Source organism: Sceloporus undulatus, chromosome 4, assembly GCF_019175285.1.
Source record: "Sceloporus undulatus isolate JIND9_A2432 ecotype Alabama chromosome 4, SceUnd_v1.1, whole genome shotgun sequence".
In the NCBI taxonomy this organism is placed as follows: domain Eukaryota; kingdom Metazoa; phylum Chordata; class Lepidosauria; order Squamata; family Phrynosomatidae; genus Sceloporus; species Sceloporus undulatus.
The window spans coordinates 197049384-197068060 of NC_056525.1; the positions used below are offsets into that span (position 1 = coordinate 197049384).

Consider the following 18677-nt stretch of genomic DNA (forward strand, 5'->3'; position numbering starts at 1 on the left):
TAAAACTATTTATAATCAAATGTAGACTATGGGTATGACCACTAATATTCACGTTAAAAGTAAATAAATAAATAAATAATGAATAACTAAAGGGTATTTTCTGAGGCTGACAATTAGTAGTATTGAGCCAGATGGAAGAATGAAATTAACTATTTCCTTCCATGCAAACATAATGGTGAAAACTGTTCTATTGAAGCTATTCATGATGGTAGAAGGAAAGCTCCCACAGAATTTTGTCAGGATCCAAGCAGGTGAAGAAAGTCTTATGTTTACCTTTCCCATTTACTGTGATCTTGTTAATTGTCATTCTTATTCTCTGTCTCTTTCTCTCATACACTCCTGGGCTATTTGAACCTTTAAAAAGCACATTTTAGTTTGGCCTTGACTGTTCCCCAGGGTTTCTGGCATGATCTTCTGAAATGTACAGTTCTATTTAGTTGGATTTTTTTCAGGACTGAAACCAGAAGCAGGAAAAGCTGACTGCATCCAAAAATCACAAGCACTTTGCCACTGAGCTTATCTCCCTTTTTATGCAATATCCATAATTGCAATTTTGGAAAACTGAGCTGCAAGCATATGGTTATGCTAACATTAGTGTATGTGGGAATAACACAATAATTGTGGTGATAATCACAATATTACATGCATAGAATTCAGGAATTCATAGAATGTTTATGGCAATAATTAAAATAATACGGTTCCAAAAATGAATATTTCTGAAATCTGTAAGATTCAAATCTTCTCAAGATGCTTGTTGGATGAGCAGTATGTCAGGACACATAATCACTAAATGGTGAGAACATTGGCTGCTCTAATCCAACACAAGATTTAGGTTCTGGCACATTTTCAACATAGTGTTTCAAACCCTCTGTTTTATATGAATACATTCCAGGTCTTCCATCTGTGTTGCCACAGACAGAAATGTGACATTGGCTCAGACATTCTGGCACCATTTTGTGTGTCTCTTGTGATCTGGTCTTTGATAAAGTATCTGCTGCAGATGTCAGCTAGGTCAAGCTGAAAGAAGAAGTGGGGAGAGGCAGCATAGCACTTAGAAAGAAGCATTTTAAAAAAATTTAAAAAAGCATGAATAGTATTCTTGAAATCTTATGAAATGTTTAGGAATACTATATCCACTGTCTAAGCCCATGTTAGCTTAGGCCTCATATTACTAACATTTTATAATATCCTTTTTACAACATTGATAAAAGTAATGTCCACAGTGTGGCTTGAATCCAGTATAAACCTGTTCTCTTTTACACATTATATAAATCTGCATGCTGTTTTCTTGGACAAATGCTCAAGGCTCAGCACACAGCACTAACAAGTGCCTGTTAGTGAAAATAGCATCTAGAAAAGCATTTTGTTTCATATCCCTAAAGAAAATAATATTCTTAATATTTTCAATACAACAGTGCACTCAGAGGCAGCTGGAGAATTTACATTGGTTGGCCACCAAGGCCAGCCCTACCATGAGGCAATAGTAAAATTCTTGCTCCTCAGGTGACAAATGTTAGCCAGATGGGAATGAGTAACAAGAATATTGAAGGATAATGTTACATGTGCCAGATGATCTGCCTGGAAGTCATAAAGATGGATTATTGCTCTCAGGTGCAGTGGAGGATACTGTCCCTTCCTCACTGTAACAGAATAGTTCTTCTGTCCATGATAATAAGCTATGCTATGTCTTATAGATTTAATGCCCAGGGAGGTCAGGGTTCTCTTTCTTGAAAAGTTGTATGTAGCAAACAGAATTTTAGCAAGTACTGATAGTTGTGCAAGGTCAATAATATTACACATTCACCACTTTCTTATGTATAAGTGGTTGGATGAAGATGACACCTAGGAAGGAAGGAAGGATCATAGAATCATAGAGTTGGAAGAGACCACAAGAACCATTCAGTCCAACCCCTTGCCATTCAGGAAATCACAATCAAAGCATCCCCAACCGATGGCCATCCAGTCTCTATTTAAAGACCTCCAAAGAAGGAGACTCCACCACAATTTGAGGGAGTGTGTTCCACTGTCAAACAGCTCTCACTGTCAGGAAGGTCCTCCTAATCCTAATGTTGAATCTCTTTCCTGTAGCTTGCATCCATTGTTCCATGTTCTAGTCTCTGAAGCAGCAAAAAAACAAACTTGCTCTGTCCTCAATGTGACACTCCTTCAAATATTTAAACAAGCTATCGTATCACCTCTTATCCGTCTCTTCTCCAGGCTAAACATACCCAGTTTCCTAAATCTTTCCTCATAAGGCATGGTTTCCAGACCCTTCATCATTTTGGTCATACTCCTTTGGACACCCTCCAACTTGTCAACATCCTTTTTGAATTGTGGTGCCTAGAAATTGACACAATATACCAGGTGAGGCCTGACCAGATCAGAATACAGTGGTACTATTACTTCCCTTGATCTAGACACTGAAGTTTATCGCACCGGGGATAAAACGTTCCCCGATGTGTTCTAACGGGCACGAGCGGGGCCGCGCATGGAGCGTGATGGGAACCCAATGGGGCCAAGAACGCGACTTTACTGGACAGGAAACGCCACCGCCACTGCCGCCACGCGTTCCCGTCGGGTTCCAGAGGGCGCCATTTCTGGGAACTGTTTCAAAGCATTCCCAGAAATGGCGTCCCCTGGAACCCGATGAGAATGCAACGGGAACGCGCGTCGTCATCGTCGTTCTCTGTGCTGTAAAGTTGCATTCTGGGCCCCATTGGGTTCCCATCACGCTCCGTGTGTGCCCGCGCTCATGCTCGTTAGAACGTATCGGGGAACGTTTTATCCCTGGTGCGATAAACTCCACTATACTTCTATTGAATTAGCCTAAAATCACATTTACCTTTTTAGCTACCGCATCACACTGCTGATTCAATCTGTGGTCTACTAGGACTGCTAGATCCCTTTCCATTGTAGTCTCATTATTTGTAAAAAAAATAACAAATACAAAAAAAACCACCCTGAAATATCTGTGCATTTCATTCTTCCACCCTAAGTGTAGACCTTACATTTCTCCATGTTGAAATTCATTTTGTTAGCTTTGGCACAGCTTTCTGATCTGTTAAGGTCATCTTGAATTGATATCTGGTGGAACTTGTCTCATGGGACCTTCATCACATGGTTAGTGAGATTCAGGTGCCAGCAGACTACTTCAAGCATGAAGCCTGTTTCTGAAGACCCACTCTAAAAGAGCTTAGCATCTCTCACTCCACCTGACTTCAGTAACATGGATGGTTGGCTGCTATGACTAAGTTGAATTCCCTGCTTCACTCCATACACTTTGGACAGAGTTGTGTAAATGGGGTTCACTTATTTAGTATCGAGGCATGCAGACAGATGACATATGCTATCTTGCTTCATTTGACTGGGACATAGGAAGTTATTAAGGAATCATCTAATTAGGGATGTACAGTAATTTTTCACTAAGGAGCTGTTCAGACAGCCCTATTTCAACCGGATTGCGGCCATGGCAACTGTATGCCATGGCCCTGATCCAGCTTTCCAGGGCATGAAAAGCAGCTCTTTGTTGCACTCTGGAAAGGGCACAATAGCCACGATGCCACAGCTATACAGCACTCCTTCAGCACTACATCATATGGATGCAATGCTGGAGGAGCATCGTGATGCCACACACCATGTGCAGCAACACATGTTATGGCACCCTGGGGGTGGAGCTGGGGCATCATGGAGACACTATATCCCGAATCTGCCCCCAACCCAGCCCAAAGTGCCGGTCTGTACAGAGCCTAAGTTTCTTCTCAAAAGTAGCAAAAAGGAATTTCAACAATTTTCTTTCCTTTGTGAGAATTGCAATTTACAATTCAGGGCTCATCAATACAAAATTTGCACCTGATTGTTTTGCACAGAAAACAGCCTTGTCTGCACAGGAATTAATATTTCTATATTGAAATATTAATTCCTGTGCAGACAAGGCTGTTTTCTATGCAAAACACCCACATGTGAATTTTCAGCTGAATGACAAGGGATAATCTATATGTAAGTGTATTATGCAAACTGCTGAGGATTTTTGCACATTCATGTCAGTGCTGAATTGTCTTCACTTTCCCACACAAATTCACATTTATTTGCCTTCCCTCTACTGAAAATGTGCAAACATGTGAATCCATGTGAAATTATGACCAGCCACACATTGGATAATGAGCATCCTTTCAGATACTTACAGATACTCTGGTAAAAAATACCATTCCTTTTTCTGTGGAGTTTGAGGGGTATCCTCTCCCATATGAAAAGCCCAAATTCCTCAACATTGCATGTGGAAGAATCACATTCTGTTGAAACAGAATGAGGAATATTTAAATCATGTAGACAAGCCCAAAGATTTTTGCCAGTCCAGGATACATCTTATTGGGGTTTCTCAACCCTCAAAAACATGGTTGTTGTTTTTAAATCACTTTTGAATATTTACATATATTCTTTCCACATGTGTGTGTATATGTTGAGTGCCTTCAAGTCATTTCTGACTTATGGCAACCCAAAGGGGAACCTATCACAGGGTTTTCCTGGTAAGTTTTTTCAGAGGAGGTTTGCCATTGTCATCCTCTGAGGCTGAGAGAGTATGACTTGGCCAAGATCTCCCAGTGGATTTTCATGGTCAAGCCAGGATTCAACAATACCTGTATCTAATTATTGATATGCTAACTCAGTCTAACATAAAAATGGTGGCAGGACAGCACTTCTCACTGTCCAGCATAGCTCATTACCGTGTTTATGTGCAGAACTGGGGGAGGCTCATTCAGCATGGACTGTGATTCTCTTCCAAATACTACTTGCAGAAATTAGTAAGGATGTTCCTACTTGCCTTCTGTTGATTTTTCAAGTCATATTGCACAAAAACCACATGCTTCCCTACTGGTTGATATAGTGGAATCATCCAATGAAACCAATGGTGTAAATAAAATCTAATCTAGCAGAACTTCATATAGTTTAATAGTGGTGCTCTGAAACAATGTTTGGCTGCAATCAAACATTCATTACATTTCCTCTCAGTCTAACAACTCTCAATTTTACATACCCCATTTCATAATTATCCATACATTAAAAGAATGTTTACTTGAATTTCCTCAAAGAAATTAATTGCTCCTCTGTAATGAAATGGGAGAAATTAAATGTTCCGATGAATGAACATTTAATGTAGTTAGGCTTTAGTTTTAGTTTTAGGGTTTTTTTAAAACAAAAATGCAAAGATTTCAAGCAAAATATTAAAACATATATATGATTACTGAAATTCATATGGAACTCAAGAGCCAAAGATTAAATTAAACACATCCACTTTTCAAAGCAAATAGTACCATACACTTATAAATTACATTACAAATGTAAAAACAAGGAGGATGCAAGATTGGCACTCATCACTTTGACTTATTGTCACTCCACTTTGACTTGTTAATGATTACTACAATATTGATACATTACTAGACTTTAGGTATATCCACACAAGTGAGTTAGGACTAGACCTGACCAGATTTCATCCATGCCATCTGCCAAGTGTCTACAAATACTGTAGGTAGAAAGCCAGTTATATGAAAGTTGTATATACCCTTGTTCTGGGTGAGGAATATATAGCTAAACCTTATTTCTGTGTGTGGTTGTAAAAGCTGTAAAGAAAGCTGACAGGAAGAGAATCAACTCATTCAAAATGTGGTGTAGGAGGAAAGTGCTGCAGATGCCATGGGAACCAAAAGATGACTAAATGTGTCTGATAGCAAAGCAAGCCTGAATTCTCATAAAAGGCCAACATGACTAAACTGAGGCTATTGTACTTTAGACTCATCATGAGATTATATGACTCACTAGAAAAGCCTATAATGATTGGTAAAGTGGAGGGCAGGAAGGAAAATGGGAGAACGCAGCACACATGAATGATTCTATCAAAGAAGGCACAGCCTTGAGCCTGCAAGAACTCAGAAGGGCAGCTGATGCCCAGAGTTCTTTGAGATCTTATGCATACAGTCACCATGAATCTAAGGTGCATTACAGATGGGCCTAAGAGGCGCCGTCCTTGCGCCGCGATTACACGCGAGGGGCGGCGCTTCCGGACACGCCTTGCCACTCGCGCGTAACCAATACGTCAAGATAGCGGTGCCCTATACAGATGGGTGCCGCCATCTTGACGTAGCGGACGCTCTGCGTCCGCACGTCCCAACCCAGAAGAAACATCGCAACTGCGTGCTTTGGCACTTGCGACGTCTCTTCCGGGTTACTGGAAGGAGCACGATTTTCGCACTCCTTTTTTGCAGTGCGGAGGAGTCGCGCGGTTTGGCTGCTGCGGCTCCTCCACGCTGCAACCGGCAGCGGCCTGAGACCGCCCCTTTTGGGCAGTCTGTAATGGGCCAAAGTTAACCTGAGAGCAAATAAATACAACAAACACATTTTACTAAATGCAATAAAAATAATGTTTTCAATCTGGATGAGGAAAACCTGGTTTTCCTTTATGCATTCTTTATACAGCTTTTTTGCTCCCACATCACTTTTTATTTCACCCAAAGGGGAAGAGGGAACTGACTGACCAGAAAGGTACAATTAATTGTTTCCTGTTATATTCCAAATGGTTAATCATAATTTAAAGTTGACTTGTTAATTGAGATTGTTTGGAGGGCCTTAGCCATTCTTCCTTTTTCAGACATAATATAAACCTTTGAACAGTGGACCCTCATTATGACAGAACCTATAGTAACATTCCCAAGGAGAGTCCAAAGAAGCAAATCTTTTTATATGTCTCTCTAGATGATAGATAGATAGATAGATAGATAGATAGATAGATAGATAGATAGATAGATAGGGAGAGAGGGGGGAGGGTAGGGAGGATGTGGTTTTCATCTTTAACAAGATCAGGTTTATGTCAACCTAATGGGTCTTGCCCACTCAAGACAAGAAAACGCCCAAATCTATCAGATTATAACAGGGATGTAGCTCATAACACTTCATTCTCTGGCAACATCTCTTTTCCCATCAACTATTTTAAGATTTCAACTAAATTCACAGGGAACAGGAAAGCTGAAAGGAGATGTCAGATGGTGTCATGCTCCCTGCTTATCAGAAAGTCCCAGTACTTTGGATCTATGGCAGTGCTGGTTGTGGGTAATCATTGACTCCTGATTTGTTTGCCCCAACACAAATGGGTCAAAGTGGAAGAAAAGGTGTTGTATAATAGTATATGAATCCCATGCATATCATGGCTTATTAAAACTAGATTTTATGTCTGAACATAGACAGTGGTAAAATTTTAAAATATGCCTACTTGGGCTTGATTCACCTTTCTTAGACAGTAGCTTCCCATTATTCTGATGTGCCACCATCATCCCAGTGGGATGATGGATCCACTCTCCGTTTTCATCTACATTTTAAAGGCACTACTCCAGTGCTGAACCTGTTTGTAGGATAGTGTCAACCATTATATAGTTCCTTTAAAGTTTGGACTAAAAACCAGAGCAGGTTCACTGTTTCACTGACATGCAAAAAAAAAAAAAAAGCATGCAAGACACCAGTTACCACAAGGCTAAACACTACACAGAACCACACAGATACAAGAGCAAGTGATTTCATTTGGTTCCTATACTTGATCTCTGCTTCACAATATTTCATTTAAAGTGAAAGTGTATACAACATTTGACAGAATTTCAAATGCGTGGTATTTCGTTTCCTGTTTATATAGGTCCCTGATAACCCTTCAATATGATGGCAAATATCTCTCTTATAGCCAAAGAAGGCAGAGATCCGACAGACGTAAAAAGTTATAGGCCAATCTCTCTGCTAAATACGGATTACAAGTTATTTGCAAAAATTTTAGCAGAAAGATTTAAAAAAGTATTAGCAGAATGGATACGAGAAGAACAAGCTGGTTTCCTGCCTAAAAGACAACTAAAAAAGAACATACGTGTAATTCTAAATGCCATAGAGTATTATGAGAGGAACAACGGGAAAAGTCTGGCACTTGTATTTATGGATCTGGAGAAGGCATTTGATAATATCAGCTGGGAAGTAATATTCACCATGATGGAAGAAGCGAAGGTAGGAACCCAATTTGAGACATGGATTCGAGAAATATACAAAGAACAAAGTGCCAGAATAATTGTAAATTATAGCAAAACAAAAGAATTTAAGATCACCAAAGGCACGAGGCAGGGATGTCCACTATCCCCACTACTGTTTATCTTTGTGTTAGAAGCATTAAATAACAGAATCAGAGAAGAAAAACAGATAGGAGGTATGAAAATTAGAAATAATGAATACAAAATGCGTATATTTGCAGATGATATTGTGTACATATTGGAAAATCCTACAGAAAGCATAGAAAAACTAACAGAAATCTTATCGGACTTTGAAAAGGTCTCAGGCCTGAAAGTAAACAAAGATAAGACATCTATGGTGACGAAAAACCTGGAGAGGAAAGATGAGATTTTATTAGCAGAAATAAGTGGATTCACGGTAAAAAAGAAAATTAAATACTTAGGAATATGGATCACTAATAAAAATGTAGATCTCTACCATAACAACTATGAAACAGTATGGAAAGAATGTAAGAAAGACCTTGAGAGGTGGAGAAATTTAAGGCTATCCCTATTGGGCAGAATCTCAGTGATTCAAATGAGTATATTGCCTAAAATGCTATTCATATTTCAAACCATACCGATATTACACACTTTCAAACCATTAAATACGTGGCAAAAAGAAATCTTGAGTTTTGTTTGGGAAAAGAAGAAAGCCAGAATAAAAGCAAAGATTGTCTGTGACGACAAAGATCGTGGAGGACTAGGCTTACCAAATTTAACGTTATACTACTATGCTGCAGTGCTGTCATGGATTGTGGAATGGTTGTTACTGGAAGATGACATATTGTTAGCACTAGAGGGGGACAATTTGAGATTCGGTTTACATGGGTACTTGTTTTATAGTAAACATAAAGTACACAAAGAATGTAAAAACCACATATTAAGAAAGGCTATGTTGAATGTTTGGGAAAAAACTAAGACCAAGAATTTCTCAACAGTTACTATTAGCATGCTCGCCCCATGAAGCCTTCTTCAACAAGGAAAAAATTCCTAGGACTAAATGGATAAAATATTCTGATTTGATGAAAGAGGTAAGGGGAATGAAAGAGTTAAAATCCCAGGAAGAGCTGAAGGCAGTGGGTATCAATTGTCATTGGTATTTATATAGACAGCTGAGAGAGAGCTGGAGAATGGATGAAAGATTAATGGGGATTAGTAATAAGAAATCTAAATAGGAAGAAATTGTAGAAAAGGGTGAGAGAAAGATGATAACCAGGAATTACAAAATGTTATTTGAGTGGGAAACTGAAGAAGAAATAATTAGAGACAGTATGATTAAGTGGGCACAGAATGTGGGACACATTATTGACTATGTAAAATGGGAAAAAGTTTGGAAAGGAACAAAATTTACAACTAATTAAGAACTAAAAGAGAACACCTATAAAATGTTATATAGATGGCACTTAACCCCACAAAAGATTGCATATATGTGTAAAAATAAAAGTAACCCACTCTGTTGGAAATGTAATACAGAAATTGGCACCTTCTTCCACATGTGGTGGACATGTAAATTAGCAAAACAATACTGGGTTGAAATATACAAAACAATAACTATAGAACTAAAGATACCAATTACTTTCAAGCCAGAAACATTTCTTTTAGGTATGATAAGTGATGAACTAAACAAAACTTGTGGGAAAATGTTATTTTACTTATTTACATGTGCCAGAATAAACTATGCAAGATACTGGAAACAAAAAGAAACCCCCTCGGTAGAACAATGGGTGATGAAAGTCTTCGAGGTTGCAGAAATGGACAAGCGGGCATGCTGGACTAAAAATAAGACAGAAGAAGAGGTGGGGAAAGAGTGGCATATCTTTTATGATTTCTTAAGAAATAAGTGGAAAAATATAATGTTTTTGTAAAATATTGTTTATGTTAAAAATAGTGGAAATAACGGGAATTTTATTTTAGAATATTGGGGTGTGTTAAGAGAATGTCAAATAGCATGAAGTAAGAAAATTTCATGAGAAATGTGATGTGTAGGCTATAAAGAAGGAACAATGGGAAATACCGGACTCTTTGAAATGTATGAAATAGTAAAAAGTTAATGATTTAGTGACAAGGTATTACCTAAGAGGGAGTGAAGAAAACATGATAAGGAAAGGAAAGATAAAACAAAATAAAGAAAAATAGTGAATATATCTATGTACAAAGCTGCAAGTAGCTGGAAGTGCATTTTATGTTAAATGTATTTTACAAAATGTCAGAGGGACATGTAGGTATGCAAGTGTTGGTGGGAGGTGGGACGGGGGAATGGAGAAGGTGTGTAATGTAAGTATTAATGTTAATGTTATGTTATGCTTTGTAATGTAATATGTCATGTGGAAAAATGTGAAAATAAAATATTAAAAAAAATATGATGGGAAAAGTTCTATGGGGAGGTTAAAGTCCGAAATTAGGTTAGGAGATCATTGTTCATCCTTCAGAGATTGATGCAATATGGGGGTTCTCTCATGGATTTGAAGATCAAAGTTACTAGCAGATCTCAAAGAGAGGGACAGAACACTCTGTCCTGCACATATTTCTGCTGCATGTTTGATTGAAATAAATTGCCCTATGCTCATTACTATATCTGATATAATAGTTCTTAATAATAATAATAATAATAATAATAATAGGATTTATTTATATACCGCCCAATCACTGGGAATTTGAGTGGTTTACTACAGAGGGGATAATAGACGGTTCCCTGCTCTCAGGCTTACAATCTAAAAGACACGACACAAAAGGAGAAGGGAATAGTGAGGGGGGAGGAAATCAGGTCCAGCAGTTATTCTCTCCCTCTGAGGCCTGGACCAAGGCAGATGAACTGGAGGGAGGGCTCTTCTTCTTCCAGGCAGGTCTGTTGGAGCTAGCCTGCCTCTCTCTCTCTCAAGATGGTGGATGAAGAGAGGGCTTGTCTACTAGAGACAAAAAAATAGTAAGTTCTTGACTTTCTTATCTGCAGCATATTTACAAATGGAAGCATTATTAAGAGTAGCATCTTAAAAAAAATAAGCAAGGTGCTTTAGAAAGAACAGGGTGTTTTCAGAGTTTGGGGAATCTTTAATGAGAAAAGATGCTCTCTCAAGGTCAAGAGTATAACTGAATGGCGATTGTGTAATAACAATTACCAGGCATTCTATTCCCACAGAAATCGCTAGCACTGGATAGTAAACCAAGGACATTAACTCTTCTATGTGCAATTATTCTAAGTTCCCAAAGCAGAACTTTTGCTAGTTTTCAGATGCAGAATGGTACTTAAATTCCCTCTACTTCAATTATTTGCCTCATTGATGTACTACTAGACTACTTTGTTCCATACCATGGAAAACAAGATAAGGCCCTTGGCAGTTCTGTTTATATTAATATGAATTATTTATTATAGAAACAAAACAGCAAAACAGAAGTTGAAGCAAAATGGCACTGATACTAAAGCAATATGTTGCTCTTCTCTTATTTTCTTATTTTGGATTCCCTGGAGCCACAGGCTGTAGGTGCATAGAAAGCCAAAGACCTTTTGGAATGGGAAGCATACATTACATAATTGTTGCTGATGGAGTAAATAAAATTTGAATCTATTCTGATTTTTTATTATTTATTTAAACTATTTATATAACTTTCCCTCTTTAAAAATTACAGTATATTATAAAACACTACAAAATGCAACAATACAGTCAGCCCTCCATATCATGGATTCTATCCTCACAGATTCAATCATCCATGGCTTGAAAATATTTAAAACCATTTTTCCACATAATCAAGCAAACCTTGATTTTGCCATTTTATACAAATCCCACTGTATTGCAAATTGCACAGTGCCAGAAAACAAGGCTTAACATGGATGGAGAAGGTTAATGGTTGGGAGAAGCCAAGATAAACAACCTTTTAATAAAGGTTGGAAGCAAATGATCATCAGTACCTAATGTACTGTGGAGAGGACATCATTGCATTTCTAACACAGTGAAGTCTGGTTGCCAGATGGAATTCTGTAGAAAGTGCCAATGACAAGGTGTCCTGGGAAGAACTCAGTTGTTTAACAGGGGTGTCTAGGACAGGATGGCAAGCTCTGTGTGGCCAGGCATGTCTCCCTGTACATGGAGGTAGGGGCAGAAATCAGGTTTAACTCTGGTGGGTTACACACCGCCATGAAAGTACGGAGTCAGTCCGTACTAGATGGAGGCACGCCCGCCGCTTCCGCGCCCCCCTAACCCTAGTACGGACGGAGTCCGTACAAAATGGCGGCTCCCCTTCCAGATGGGGGCCGCCATGATGACGTCACGACCGCACCGCCTCTATACGGGGTGGCGCGGACGTGACGTCGTCAGTCCGTGCCAGGGCACTTAGTGCGCCCTTTCCGATACACCGGGGAAAGGGGCGGGTACAGCCCACCCCAAATGGGCGGTCTGTAACCCGCCTCTGTTTTTTCACCCCCTGCAGAACCAGCTACATGCAGAAGCAAATGTGGAAGATGCAAATCACTTTCAGTTTCATTGGCGGGATACAGACGGGCAAAAAGGGATGTACTCATGACGTAATGAAGGTAGAGCCTTCAGATGGGCTTTACCTGAATGCCGCCATGAACACGCCCCCCGCACGCCCCAAGCGGGAAGAAGCGGCATTAAAAAGGTGCTGCTTTTTTCCGCTTCTTTTTGATTTGCGGCGTACCTGCGCAGCTCCGTCTGTAAGCTGCTGCACCGATACGTCAGAATTGCTACGCCGCAAATATAAGTTGCCGGTTTAAAAGCTCCGTGTCAGCTGCGTCGCATAATGGGTTGGGTTCCCGGGACATGCGTAGTTTGCAGTCAAGCTTTAATTGCAACGTCCGCTGCCACGCTGAGGCTGCCACGCTGAGGAAGCTGAGGCACAGCTGCGGCGCATTTTAAGCCTCGTAACCCTAACCCTAGAGCCACTTGTGCGCATGCGTTGGTAGAACTGCGGGAAGTTGTAAGTTTTGCCGGCGGATGTTTTGGTTGTAGAAAGTGAAAAGGGAAAGTTTGGGATTTAAAGTGACCCCCTACACACATTCCTGCGCCATTTTCACCTGGGAACGGGCACAGTTCGGCTGCTCCTGGCACAGCTGTGTGGCGGCTCCCCTTTGCCACCAGGCAGGATGGCTCAGCCATCCACCAGCACCCCGAAAAAAGGCAAGGGGACGTCTTGGTCTCATACTGAGACGGCTGACCTCATAGCTATATGGTCCCAGCCAAACATTTTGCAGAAACTGGAGCAGTCCTACCTGAATGCTGACACATATCGAGAAGGGGAAGAAGCCATGAGAGCTGCTGCACCGGTACACCAGAATTGCTACGCCGCTACTTTAAGTTGCCCATTTAAAAGATCCGTCGCATAGTGAGTTGGGGTCTTGGAACATGCGCAGTTTGCAGTCAGGCTTTAATTGCAACGTCTGCTGCCATGCAGGTGTGGAAGCTGCGGCACAGCTGCAGCGCATTTTAAGACTCGTAACCCTAACCCTAACCCTAACCCTAACCCTAACCCTAGAGCAACATGTACGCATGCGCTGCTTGTAAAGTTTGGACTTTAAAGTGCACCCCTACACACATTCCTGTGCCATTTTCACCTATCAATAAAAAACGCTAAAACTGTAAATATTTACATATGTACAAGGGAGGTGATGGGGGATGGCAGGGGGACAGCGGTGGCAGCGGAGACAGCTGTGGCTGTGCATTGCAGATTCAGCAGGAGCGCGGGGACCAAAGGAGAGGAGGCATCCATGATGCTGGTGACATTGGCAACGTGCAAGTGGACAAGGATGCCAACACCAGCTGATCACCAGCTGGCAGGAGACCACCATTGTTCTTGGGCAGAGCGGGGGGGGGGAAAGTTTTAAAGGGGCATGAGCGCTTTAAATGCGCCCATAGGCTTTCTTTTGCCGCTGCTTAGCGCTGTAGCTGCGCAGCTGCGCATCCAGTAGCCTGCAAAAGGGGAAAAAAGCCGCGGTTTGGGCCGCCCGTGCGGAAGCTGCCTCTCTTTTTGCAGCGTCCTCCGAGGCGGCGGTTTGGAAACTCCGGGTCCGAAACGGACCCAGGTGAGGCGTCTTCACTGCCCCCCGTGTGGAAGCCCCAACACCTGAAGCACGCCTCCGGGGCGGGCCGTCTGGAGACTCCGCATTCAGCTAAATACACCTCCAAGACGTCCTCCCCTGCCCGTCTGTATCCCGCCATTCTGTCCATTTGGGGGGACATTTTAAGTGGTTGAGAGTCAAGGAGAGTAGAAGAGCAAAGGTATACTCTTTTATAACAGCCCTGAGCACTTTTTATTGATTTGGGTACTAAAAGCCATTAAAAATAAAAAAAATTGGGAGGGGGGCTTGTTGGGCTGCAAAAAGTGGTTTGGGGCCACATATGGACCAGGGGCTGTACTTTCCCCACCCTTGTTCTAAAACATAATTAAATGTGCCCATTGTTGTACATACAGGAGACAAGAATATATTTTTTTTCTGAAGTGCAATCCAATACTGTTTTTAAAACTCTTTATGCAAAAAAGAAAGAAAGAAAGAATTTCAAATGAAATCTTTTATCTACATGCTGAAACCTGAGATCTGAGAGTATGTAAATCACTCAGATGAATTCATGAGTCAAACTTATAATGATTTTTTAATGTCAGGACACTGACCATAATGTAATAAAGACATCTTGCAGTTTTTCCATTCACTGACAAATGAAACAGTATAGTAATTATCAAGTGTGTCTGCTTTGCCAAAAAAAAAGTGATTTTCCCCCTACAATACTGACTAGTCAATTTATTTGGAATCCTGATCTTTCATAAAATGTATGTTACTTTTACAAGAATACTCAAGTGAAGCCTTGATCCCTTGTGAGATCTTTGTATTCTGTTCAAGGACATGCCTCAACAGCACAGATTATCTGGTTCCATTAGACATGCAAAGAAGAAAAAACCTCAATGTGTCCTTCCTTCAACAAGATACATTACAGAACCATTGCAATATTCCTTGCAACAGAATTTTCCAGTGCATTAAGTAGATAGTAACACCTTTAAAGCCCTGGGATGAGGTCTCAGTTATACCCATTGGGAATCTGACAAAAGGACAATGACCTGCCTAGGACACACAAATAAATGAGCCTTTTCATGATTATAAGCCACATTTGAAAGGTTCCAGAGGTTCATTAGAAGGTCCAGAGCCAAATTTTCCCCTCCATTTGAGTCCACTTCTAATTTATCATTTTATAATCAGTTTTTTTAAAATGACTTGTATCAATCCAAGGGTCAGTTTTCAGTGCACTGACAAGGAGCTTATCGCATGCACATTTAACCCGACTGCACCCTAACAGGATGCAGCCAGGACACGGGATGCAGGTGGAAATTATCGTACGTAATTCACTGTCAAGTCTGCCAGGTGAAGGTGAATACAGCCCAGCTGCATCCCAGCTCCCAAGTGCACTTCGGAGGCTGCATTTCAAAGCCAGAAGCTTTCCGACTTGGAAAAGTGGCCTCCAAAGCATGCCTGGGAGCTGGGATACAGCCAGGCTGTACTCAGCCAGTGAAATTGGCAGAGAATTATGTGCAGTAATTCCTACCTGCATCCTATTAGGGTGCAGTCAGGGTAAATGAGCATGCAATAAGCTTCCAACATGGAGATACTTCAAATATAACTGCAACAAAGGTTAAAAGTGAGCAGGATAAGAGGGGTATAAGCTGAAATCCTTATCCTTAAGGGGGGGCACAGAATGCCCTTTGCCAACATAAGGTATAGCGGAGCAATTTACATTTTAAAAAAAGCACAGGGGAAGTGAGGTGTTTTTTTAAAAAAAAGAAATAAATCTTCCTAGTAGCAGTGTTCTGGTGTAGAATTAGAGACCCCTGCACTTGCCCTGAAGTACCAAAAAGACTGTCCAGACTTCTTACCATGGATCTTCAGTACCACATAGAGTTTGGCCTTCAGAAGAGGAGACGGGTGGTGTGAATTCGACCATTTTTGCTCAGCACCTTCTTGTTTAGCATGGAATGCTCCTTTCTTTAAAAAAAATGAAGGGGCATAGAATAATCCAACCATTTTTAAAAAACAAAAACAAAAACCAGCAGTGTGCTTAACTGTGATCATATCTGATGTTCAAATCCCAGACATTCTTGTACATGTACCTTTCTTATTATCCTCATCCATCATAGTGGCAAGGCCAACCTCCCTCCTTTACTTTTCATTGCAGGTTGGTTCAAGATGGCATGATATAGTACTAGGGAAAGGATTTATATCCAAGAGTGAACATTCAGCAACACATACCTTACAGCTCCAAGTAATGCTGCCTTCTTTCATCCAGTGCTCATTTTCCTTCTGCTGAATCCCATTATCGTCCATTCACCCTTCTTGCCTGAGGCAAGCCTCCAGCTTGTTTATCTGTAAAAGGGTAGCTGAGCAGTGGGATAGGAAAAGGCAGAAACTAAGCAGCTGAATGATAAAATGTAATAAATCATTGTTAGAGCCTGCATTTAAAGCTCCCAAATTCTTCAAACTTCTTGTTCATTGCCAACAAACTAAAGATCGATGCATTCAAGCACAGTGTCCCCTCAGAAGGTAATTTTCTGCATTCTATTCACAGTGATAATTATATAAAGAGCAATCACATGAATGGCTTCAGAACATTATGTGTTCTTAAAATCTTAGATTCTTAAAATCAAGCTTGCTAGGCAAAGGAGAGGAACTGTGTGTTACTGTTGACTGAAAAATAGCTTCCTTTACCATTTTCACTAGGACATAATGATTAATACGTTATTTAAATGTGTAGCTCACCTTATCTCATGGTGTCAGATAGGTAGCCATAATTTTATGGTGCAGAGATCAGTAACTGTCCTTGAGTTTAGCTTCTAGAGAGAAGTGACATTCAGGGAATCATAATTTTCAAAATTACACATGAAGGAAACAAAAAACAATTATTGACTAGAAGTTAGGACTTGGACAATTTAGTTGGCACAGAAAGTATGAAAACATCCAAAGACCATCTAGGAACTTGATGTCCTTATCAGTCTAATCATGTGTGATATGTTCCAAGTGTCCTTTAAAACTCAAAGTTCAAGGTAATTTGATTCCCCAGAGCAAGAAACACACAGAAGTACAACCCAATAAAACTATTTTGGATAGCAACAATAGATATCTAGCAACAGCAGGTTCCATACTGGATAAATATATTTTCTAATATCTTAAGAATAATCAGAGCTCTAAAAGATAGCCAGAAGGCCTAATATGAAATTATTGCTATCTTCTGAGTTTATCACATTGGCTTGGCTCCCATGATAGTTGCAGGATGTAACTTTAAGACGACAGATTTTATCACATCTCCCTGTTGCCAGCTGGCCTTCACTGGACTCCTCTCGCATCTTTTCAAGAATGAGATTTTTCTATTCTTGGAAAAATGCAGCAGAGGCCCAGCTTGCATGTTAGCATACCCTGCATCTCTCTAATTTAATATGGGATTTCATATTTTTATATTTCATATCTAGTGTTAGGCATGTTTTTAAGAGGTCATGATGACCTTTGGAACACTAGGATCATTTTATGTGGGAAAGGCATGCTGGCCCAAGGGCATGTAGAAGACCTAGATAAGACTACAGTAAACACCGAATGGGTTTACTGATCACTCCATCATCTCCCAGGCTTTCTGCATATCCTCTCACAATGAAGATTAAACAGTATCATCACAAAAACCTTATCTCCATCTCACCTTGGGCTGTGCCACTATTCACCCTTCTTGTCCAACTATCCAGGGATTGTCTCAGAGCCTATCAGAGTTTTGTCACTCCAGAGTTAAAGCCATCAGTCATTCCAGAGTCCTTTTGTCCATTTCATTAGAAAAAATTAAGTGTTTTTTACACCATGTGGGAACATCAAGTATCCACTGAGATGCAAAACAGAATATCCACCCCGCGCATGTCCAATTTGCTGCTACAGACTGAGGCTCTGTTCTGCTGACCAGATCACTAGTCTCTGTATATCCCACGGACTCTGTCTGAGCCATTCTCTTTCTTCTATGGAGCCTTCTCTTCAGGACTGATAATTATCACCCCCTCCAATTCTCAATTCCTTGATATCCAACCTATCACATCTTTGTTTCTGTTAGCCTTGTATGGTTGATTGCATTAGATATGTCTGTTTGCATTCATTTCTAAATAAAACTGTTATTCATTGAAACTGGAGTATTTCTGAAGTTAGTACTGATATATGCAGGTAAAAAGATCCCTTAAGTTGTCCATCTCTTGCAAGCCTCCTTTTGAGCCACAAGGGAGATGCTGACACAGTTGGTGAGAACCCCAATTCCTTCCACCTTTTAGGGTAACAAGATCAAGATCTTCCCCTAACCCCACCTCTTGAGCATTTCAAAACTTACATAATTAGGGATTTTTTTTCTTTATTAAATATGTGGAGGATATGATATAATAAGACAGTACCAACTGGGCCTTTCACTGAGATCACACACTGTGGCAGATCACCTGTCTAATTTCCAGGCACTGAGCAAATATATGCAGAGGAACAACTCCACAACAGTGTGCTCAGGATGACTGGTTTTTCTGTTTCACTTTGGCTTTTAAGCATAATCCCTTTTTACGTGGCCTTACTATGGTTATAGAAGTGAGTTAAAATCTTGCACCATGCAA

At 40.4% G+C, this 18677-nt stretch overlaps 1 long non-coding RNA gene across 1 annotated transcript; it reads right to left on the reverse strand.

Moving 5' to 3' along the window:
* Positions 1-10915: 10915 nt before the first annotated feature.
* Positions 10916-16974, reverse strand: LOC121929606. The gene is made up of 4 exons (XR_006103700.1): positions 16819-16974; positions 16312-16439; positions 15939-16047; positions 10916-10975 (listed from the first exon to the last, which is right to left on the reverse strand). It is a non-coding gene; the product is annotated as an uncharacterized LOC121929606 (long non-coding RNA).
* Between the last annotated feature and the right edge of the window lie 1703 nt (positions 16975-18677).